This window comes from Oncorhynchus gorbuscha, linkage group LG08 (genome assembly GCF_021184085.1).
Source record: "Oncorhynchus gorbuscha isolate QuinsamMale2020 ecotype Even-year linkage group LG08, OgorEven_v1.0, whole genome shotgun sequence".
Taxonomy (NCBI): Eukaryota; Metazoa; Chordata; class Actinopteri; order Salmoniformes; family Salmonidae; genus Oncorhynchus; species Oncorhynchus gorbuscha.
In genome coordinates, this window is record NC_060180.1 from 70,639,892 (window position 1) to 70,648,626 (window position 8,735).

At 43.2% G+C, this 8,735-nt stretch overlaps 11 non-coding genes across 11 annotated transcripts; all 11 read right to left on the reverse strand.

Annotated features, from left to right (window-relative positions):
• Positions 1-437: 437 nt before the first annotated feature.
• Positions 438-511, reverse strand: trnaw-cca. The gene has a single exon. It is a non-coding gene; the product is annotated as a tRNA-Trp (tRNA).
• Positions 512-1,204: 693 nt separating this feature from the next.
• Positions 1,205-1,276, reverse strand: trnaw-cca. The gene has a single exon. It is a non-coding gene; the product is annotated as a tRNA-Trp (tRNA).
• A 693-nt stretch (positions 1,277-1,969) lies between these two features.
• Positions 1,970-2,041, reverse strand: trnaw-cca. Its single transcript has one exon. It is a non-coding gene; the product is annotated as a tRNA-Trp (tRNA).
• Positions 2,042-2,734: 693 nt separating this feature from the next.
• Positions 2,735-2,806, reverse strand: trnaw-cca. Its single transcript has one exon. It is a non-coding gene; the product is annotated as a tRNA-Trp (tRNA).
• Positions 2,807-3,498: 692 nt separating this feature from the next.
• Positions 3,499-3,570, reverse strand: trnaw-cca. Its single transcript has one exon. It is a non-coding gene; the product is annotated as a tRNA-Trp (tRNA).
• A 693-nt stretch (positions 3,571-4,263) lies between these two features.
• On the reverse strand, positions 4,264-4,335 carry trnaw-cca. The gene has a single exon. It is a non-coding gene; the product is annotated as a tRNA-Trp (tRNA).
• Positions 4,336-5,027: 692 nt separating this feature from the next.
• Positions 5,028-5,099, reverse strand: trnaw-cca. Its single transcript has one exon. It is a non-coding gene; the product is annotated as a tRNA-Trp (tRNA).
• Positions 5,100-5,791: 692 nt separating this feature from the next.
• On the reverse strand, positions 5,792-5,863 carry trnaw-cca. Its single transcript has one exon. It is a non-coding gene; the product is annotated as a tRNA-Trp (tRNA).
• Positions 5,864-6,553: 690 nt separating this feature from the next.
• Positions 6,554-6,625, reverse strand: trnaw-cca. The gene has a single exon. It is a non-coding gene; the product is annotated as a tRNA-Trp (tRNA).
• Positions 6,626-7,318: 693 nt separating this feature from the next.
• Positions 7,319-7,390, reverse strand: trnaw-cca. Its single transcript has one exon. It is a non-coding gene; the product is annotated as a tRNA-Trp (tRNA).
• Positions 7,391-8,083: 693 nt separating this feature from the next.
• On the reverse strand, positions 8,084-8,155 carry trnaw-cca. The gene has a single exon. It is a non-coding gene; the product is annotated as a tRNA-Trp (tRNA).
• Positions 8,156-8,735: the final 580 nt, after the last annotated feature.

Genomic DNA, 8,735 nt, shown 5'->3' on the forward strand with positions numbered 1-8,735 from the left:
AAACTACCCACATCAAAAAAATCCCACCTCCTGGATACATTTTCCTCAGGTTTTCGCCTGCCATATCAGTTCTGTTATACTCAGAGACATCATTTTAACAGTTTTGGAAACTGTAGAGTGTGTTCTATCCAGATCTACCATTTATATGCATATCCTAGTTTCTGGGCCTGAGTAACAGGCAGTTTACTTAGGGAATGTTTCTCATCCAGGTGTCAAAAAACTGCCCCCAAGCATACATTAAACTACCTGTTCGAAGACTGACAATCACATGATTTCATTTAGGATTTTGCAGTGTGCCACATTTTTGTGAGAGACTATTTTCATCAAAAGCAGCATTGGTTTGTTCGTTTCCGTGCGAGATTAGTACTGTAAAGCCACATCGGTACTTGTGCTGATTCACGGAGTAAAGGCGGCAGAGATTGCACACATAAAAACCATGACCACGACGCGTGAGTTGAACACGCAACCTTCTGATCTGGAGTCAGACGCGCTACCATTGCGCCACGAGGTCTTCTACTGCTAACATCTTTGGAGAGGATGCCTAGTTCAGATTTCGATGACTGTATAATTTGGAATGGAGGCCTGGTTCTATGGGGAAATGAACCATCTGACAATGCCACCCCCATCAGCACGTGCCTCTGCCCGGCAGGTTAAGTGTATGAAAACAAGCCTGAAACAAAGTCTAAAGACTGTTGACATCTAGTGGTAGCCATAGGAACTGCAATCTGGGTCCTAACCCATTAGAAACTCAAAAGGCATTCAATTGAAAACTACCCACATCAAAAAAATCCCACCTCCTGGATACATTTTCCTCAGGTTTTCGCCTGCCATATCAGTTCTGTTATACTCAGAGACATCATTTTAACAGTTTTGGAAACTGTAGAGTGTGTTCTATCCAGATCTACCATTTATATGCATATCCTAGTTTCTGGGCCTGAGTAACAGGCAGTTTACTTAGGGAATGTTTCTCATCCAGGTGTCAAAAAACTGCCCCCAAGCATACATTAAACTACCTGTTCGAAGACTGACAATCACATGATTTCATTTAGGATTTTGCAGTGTGCCACATTTTTGTGAGAGACTATTTTCATCAAAAGCAGCATTGGTTTGTTCGTTTCCGTGCGAGATTAGTACTGTAAAGCCACATCGGTACTTGTGCTGATTCACGGAGTAAAGGCGGCAGAGATTGCACACATAAAAACCATGACCACGACGTGAGTTGAACACGCAACCTTCTGATCTGGAGTCAGACGCGCTACCATTGCGCCACGAGGTCTTCTACTGCTAACATCTTTGGAGAGGATGCCTAGTTCAGATTTCGATGACTGTATAATTTGGAATGGAGGCCTGGTTCTATGGGGAAATGAACCATCTGACAATGCCACCCCCATCAGCACGTGCCTCTGCCCGGCAGGTTAAGTGTATGAAAACAAGCCTGAAACAAAGTCTAAAGACTGTTGACATCTAGTGGTAGCCATAGGAACTGCAATCTGGGTCGTAACCCATTAGAAACTCAAAAGGCATTCAATTGAAAACTACCCACATCAAAAAAATCCCACCTCCTGGATACATTTTCCTCAGGTTTTCGCCTGCCATATCAGTTCTGTTATACTCAGAGACATCATTTTAACAGTTTTGGAAACTTTAGAGTGTGTTCTATCCAGATCTACCATTTATATGCATATCCTAGTTTCTGGGCCTGAGTAACAGGCAGTTTACTTAGGGAATGTTTCTCATCCAGGTGTCAAAAAACTGCCCCCAAGCATACATTAAACTACCTGTTCGAAGACTGACAATCACATGATTTCATTTAGGATTTTGCAGTGTGCCACATTTTTGTGAGAGACTATTTTCATCAAAAGCAGCATTGGTTTGTTCGTTTCCGTGCGAGATTAGTACTGTAAAGCCACATCGGTACTTGTGCTGATTCACGGAGTAAAGGGCGGAGAGATTGCACACATAAAAACCATGACCACGACGTGAGTTGAACACGCAACCTTCTGATCTGGAGTCAGACGCGCTACCATTGCGCCACGAGGTCTTCTACTGCTAACATCTTTGGAGAGGATGCCTAGTTCAGATTTCGATGACTGTATAATTTGGAATGGAGGCCTGGTTCTATGGGGAAATGAACCATCTGACAATGCCACCCCCATCAGCACGTGCCTCTGCCCGGCAGGTTAAGTGTATGAAAACAAGCCTGAAACAAAGTCTAAAGACTGTTGACATCTAGTGGTAGCCATAGGAACTGCAATCTGGGTCGTAACCCATTAGAAACTCAAAAGGCATTCAATTGAAAACTACCCACATCAAAAAAATCCCACCTCCTGGATACATTTTCCTCAGGTTTTCGCCTGCCATATCAGTTCTGTTATACTCAGAGACATCATTTTAACAGTTTTGGAAACTGTAGAGTGTGTTCTATCCAGATCTACCATTTATATGCATATCCTAGTTTCTGGGCCTGAGTAACAGGCAGTTTACTTAGGGAATGTTTCTCATCCAGGTGTCAAAAAACTGCCCCCAAGCATACATTAAACTACCTGTTCGAAGACTGACAATCACATGATTTCATTTAGGATTTTGCAGTGTGCCACATTTTTTTGAGAGACTATTTTCATCAAAAGCAGCATTGGTTTGTTCGTTTCCGTGCGAGATTAGTACTGTAAAGCCACATCGGTACTTGTGCTGATTCACGGAGTAAAGGCGGCAGAGATTGCACACATAAAAACCATGACCACGACGTGAGTTGAACACGCAACCTTCTGATCTGGAGTCAGACGCGCTACCATTGCGCCACGAGGTCTTCTACTGCTAACATCTTTGGAGAGGATGCCTAGTTCAGATTTCGATGACTGTATAATTTGGAATGGAGGCCTGGTTCTATGGGGAAATGAACCATCTGACAATGCCACCCCCATCAGCACGTGCCTCTGCCCGGCAGGTTAAGTGTATGAAAACAAGCCTGAAACAAAGTCTAAAGACTGTTGACATCTAGTGGTAGCCATAGGAACTGCAATCTGGGTCGTAACCCATTAGAAACTCAAAAGGCATTCAATTGAAAACTACCCACATCAAAAAATCCCACCTCCTGGATACATTTTCCTCAGGTTTTCGCCTGCCATATCAGTTCTGTTATACTCAGAGACATCATTTTAACAGTTTTGGAAACTGTAGAGTGTGTTCTATCCAGATCTACCATTTATATGCATATCCTAGTTTCTGGGCCTGAGTAACAGGCAGTTTACTTAGGGAATGTTTCTCATCCAGGTGTCAAAAAACTGCCCCCAAGCATACATTAAACTACCTGTTCGAAGACTGACAATCACATGATTTCATTTAGGATTTTGCAGTGTGCCACATTTTTGTGAGAGACTATTTTCATCAAAAGCAGCATTGGTTTGTTCGTTTCCGTGCGAGATTAGTACTGTAAAGCCACATCGGTACTTGTGCTGATTCACGGAGTAAAGGCGGCAGAGATTGCACACATAAAAACCATGACCACGACGTGAGTTGAACACGCAACCTTCTGATCTGGAGTCAGACGCGCTACCATTGCGCCACGAGGTCTTCTACTGCTAACATCTTTGGAGAGGATGCCTAGTTCAGATTTCGATGACTGTATAATTTGGAATGGAGGCCTGGTTCTATGGGGAAATGAACCATCTGACAATGCCACCCCCATCAGCACGTGCCTCTGCCCGGCAGGTTAAGTGTATGAAAACAAGCCTGAAACAAAGTCTAAAGACTGTTGACATCTAGTGGTAGCCATAGGAACTGCAATCTGGGTCGTAACCCATTAGAAACTCAAAAGGCATTCAATTGAAAACTACCCACATCAAAAAAATCCCACCTCCTGGATACATTTTCCTCAGGTTTTCGCCTGCCATATCAGTTCTGTTATACTCAGAGACATCATTTTAACAGTTTTGGAAACTTCAGAGTGTGTTCTATCCAGATCTACCATTTATATGCATATCCTAGTTTCTGGGCCTGAGTAACAGGCAGTTTACTTAGGGAATGTTTCTCATCCAGGTGTCAAAAAACTGCCCCCAAGCATACATTAAACTACCTGTTCGAAGACTGACAATCACATGATTTCATTTAGGATTTTGCAGTGTGCCACATTTTTGTGAGAGACTATTTTCATCAAAAGCAGCATTGGTTTGTTCGTTTCCGTGCGAGATTAGTACTGTAAAGCCACATCGGTACTTGTGCTGATTCACGGAGTAAAGGCGGCAGAGATTGCACACATAAAAACCATGACCACGACGTGAGTTGAACACGCAACCTTCTGATCTGGAGTCAGACGCGCTACCATTGCGCCACGAGGTCTTCTACTGCTAACATCTTTGGAGAGGATGCCTAGTTCAGATTTCGATGACTGTATAATTTGGAATGGAGGCCTGGTTCTATGGGGAAATGAACCATCTGACAATGCCACCCCATCAGCACGTGCCTCTGCCCGGCAGGTTAAGTGCATGAAAACAAGCCTCAAACAAAGTCTAAAGACTGTTGACATCTAGTGGTAGCCATAGGAACTGCAATCTGGGTCGTAACCCATTAGAAACTCAAAAGGCATTCAATTGAAAACTACCCACATCAAAAAAATCCCACCTCCTGGATACATTTTCCTCAGGTTTTCGCCTGCCATATCAGTTCTGTTATACTCAGAGACATCATTTTAACAGTTTTGGAAACTGTAGAGTGTGTTCTATCCAGATCTACCATTTATATGCATATCCTAGTTTCTGGGCCTGAGTAACAGGCAGTTTACTTAGGGAATGTTTCTCATCCAGGTGTCAAAAAACTGCCCCCAAGCATACATTAAACTACCTGTTCGAAGACTGACAATCACATGATTTCATTTAGGATTTTGCAGTGTGCCACATTTTTGTGAGAGACTATTTTCATCAAAAGCAGCATTGGTTTGTTCGTTTCCGTGCGAGATTAGTACTGTAAAGCCACATCGGTACTTGTGCTGATTCACGGAGTAAAGGCGGCAGAGATTGCACACATAAAAACCATGACCACGACGTGAGTTGAACACGCAACCTTCTGATCTGGAGTCAGACGCGCTACCATTGCGCCACGAGGTCTTCTACTGCTAACATCTTTGGAGAGGATGCCTAGTTCAGATTTCGATGACTGTATAATTTGGAATGGAGGCCTGGTTCTATGGGGAAATGAACCATCTGACAATGCCACCCCCATCAGCACGTGCCTCTGCCCGGCAGGTTAAGTGTATGAAAACAAGCCTGAAACAAAGTCTAAAGACTGTTGACATCTAGTGGTAGCCATAGGAACTGCAATCTGGGTCGTAACCCATTAGAAACTCAAAAGGCATTCAATTGAAAACTACCCACATCAAAAAAATCCCACCTCCTGGATACATTTTCCTCAGGTTTTCGCCTGCCATATCAGTTCTGTTATACTCAGAGACATCATTTTAACAGTTTTGGAAACTTAGAGTGTGTTCTATCCAGATCTACCATTTATATGCATATCCTAGTTTCTGGGCCTGAGTAACAGGCAGTTTACTTAGGGAATGTTTCTCATCCAGGTGTCAAAAAACTGCCCCCAAGCATACATTAAACTACCTGTTCGAAGACTGACAATCACATGATTTCATTTAGGATTTTGCAGTGTGCCACATTTTTGTGAGAGACTATTTTCATCAAAAGCAGCATTGGTTTGTTCGTTTCCGTGCGAGATTAGTACTGTAAAGCCACATCGGTACTTGTGCTGATTCACGGAGTAAAGGCGGCAGAGATTGCACACATAAAAACCATGACCACGACGTGAGTTGAACACGCAACCTTCTGATCTGGAGTCAGACGCGCTACCATTGCGCCACGAGGTCTTCTACTGCTAACATCTTTGGAGAGGATGCCTAGTTCAGATTTCGATGACTGTATAATTTGGAATGGAGGCCTGGTTCTATGGGAAATGAACCATCTGACAATGCCACCCCCATCAGCACGTGCCTCTGCCCGGCAGGTTAAGTGTATGAAAACAAGCCTGAAACAAAGTCTAAAGACTGTTGACATCTAGTGGTAGCCATAGGAACTGCAATCTGGGTCGTAACCCATTAGAAACTCAAAAGGCATTCAATTGAAAACTACCCACATCAAAAAAATCCCACCTCCTGGATACATTTTCCTCAGGTTTTCGCCTGCCATATCAGTTCTGTTATACTCAGAGACATCATTTTAACAGTTTTGGAAACTTCAGAGTGTGTTCTATCCAGATCTACCATTTATATGCATATCCTAGTTTCTGGGCCTGAGTAACAGGCAGTTTACTTAGGGAATGTTTCTCATCCAGGTGTCAAAAAACTGCCCCCAAGCATACATTAAACTACCTGTTCGAAGACTGACAATCACATGATTTCATTTAGGATTTTGCAGTGTGCCACATTTTTGTGAGAGACTATTTTCATCAAGCAGCATTGGTTTGTTCGTTTCCGTGCGAGATTAGTACTGTAAAGCCACATCGGTACTTGTGCTGATTCACGGAGTAAAGGCGGCAGAGATTGCACACATAAAAACCATGACCACGACGTGAGTTGAACACGCAACCTTCTGATCTGGAGTCAGACGCGCTACCATTGCGCCACGAGGTCTTCTACTGCTAACATCTTTGGAGAGGATGCCTAGTTCAGATTTCGATGACTGTATAATTTGGAATGGAGGCCTGGTTCTATGGGGAAATGAACCATCTGACAATGCCACCCCCATCAGCACGTGCCTCTGCCCGGCAGGTTAAGTGTATGAAAACAAGCCTGAAACAAAGTCTAAAGACTGTTGACATCTAGTGGTAGCCATAGGAACTGCAATCTGGGTCGTAACCCATTAGAAACTCAAAAGGCATTCAATTGAAAACTACCCACATCAAAAAAATCCCACCTCCTGGATACATTTTCCTCAGGTTTTCGCCTGCCATATCAGTTCTGTTATACTCAGAGACATCATTTTAACAGTTTTGGAAACTTCAGAGTGTGTTCTATCCAGATCTACCATTTATATGCATATCCTAGTTTCTGGGCCTGAGTAACAGGCAGTTTACTTAGGGAATGTTTCTCATCCAGGTGTCAAAAAACTGCCCCCAAGCATACATTAAACTACCTGTTCGAAGACTGACAATCACATGATTTCATTTAGGATTTTGCAGTGTGCCACATTTTTGTGAGAGACTATTTTCATCAAAAGCAGCATTGGTTTGTTCGTTTCCGTGCGAGATTAGTACTGTAAAGCCACATCGGTACTTGTGCTGATTCACGGAGTAAAGGCGGCAGAGATTGCACACATAAAAACCATGACCACGACGTGAGTTGAACACGCAACCTTCTGATCTGGAGTCAGACGCGCTACCATTGCGCCACGAGGTCTTCTACTGCTAACATCTTTGGAGAGGATGCCTAGTTCAGATTTCGATGACTGTATAATTTGGAATGGAGGCCTGGTTCTATGGGGAAATGAACCATCTGACAATGCCACCCCCATCAGCACGTGCCTCTGCCCGGCAGGTTAAGTGTATGAAAACAAGCCTGAAACAAAGTCTAAAGACTGTTGACATCTAGTGGTAGCCATAGGAACTGCAATCTGGGTCGTAACCCATTAGAAACTCAAAAGGCATTCAATTGAAAACTACCCACATCAAAAAAATCCCACCTCCTGGATACATTTTCCTCAGGTTTTCGCCTGCCATATCAGTTCTGTTATACTCAGAGACATCATTTTAACAGTTTTGGAAACTTCAGAGTGTGTTCTATCCAGATCTACCATTTATATGCATATCTTAGTTTCTGGGCCTGAGTAACAGGCAGTTTACTTAGGGAATGTTTCTCATCCAGGTGTCAAAAAACTGCCCCCAAGCATACATTAAACTACCTGTTCGAAGACTGACAATCACATGATTTCATTTAGGATTTTGCAGTGTGCCATGTTTTTGTGAGAGACTATTTTCATCAAAAGCAGCATTGGTTTGTTCGTTTCCGTGCGAGATTAGTACTGTAAAGCCACATCGGTACTTGTGCTGATTCACGGAGTAAAGGCGGCAGAGATTGCACACATAAAAACCATGACCACGACGTGAGTTGAACACGCAACCTTCTGATCTGGAGTCAGACGCGCTACCATTGCGCCACGAGGTCTTCTACTGCTAACATCTTTGGAGAGGATGCCTAGTTCAGATTTCGATGACTGTATAATTTGGAATGGAGGCCTGGTTCTATGGGGAAATGAACCATCTGACAATGCCACCCCCATCAGCACGTGCCTCTGCCCGGCAGGTTAAGTGTATGAAAACAAGCCTGAAACAAAGTCTAAAGACTGTTGACATCTAGTGGTAGCCATAGGAACTGCAATCTGGGTCGTAACCCATTAGAAACTCAAAAGGCATTCAATTGAAAACTACCCACATCAAAAAAATCCCACCTCCTGGATACATTTTCCTCAGGTTTTCGCCTGCCATATCAGTTCTGTTATACTCAGAGACATCATTTTAACAGTTTTGGAAACTTAGAGTGTGTTCTATCCAGATCTACCATTTATATGCATATCCTAGTTTCTGGGCCTGAGTAACAGGCAGTTTACTTAGGGAATGTTTCTCATCCAGGTGTCAAAAAACTGCCCCCAAGCATACATTAAACTACCTGTTCGAAGACTGACAATCACATGATTTCATTTAGGATTTTGCAGTGTGCCACGTTTTTGTGAGAGACTATTTTCATC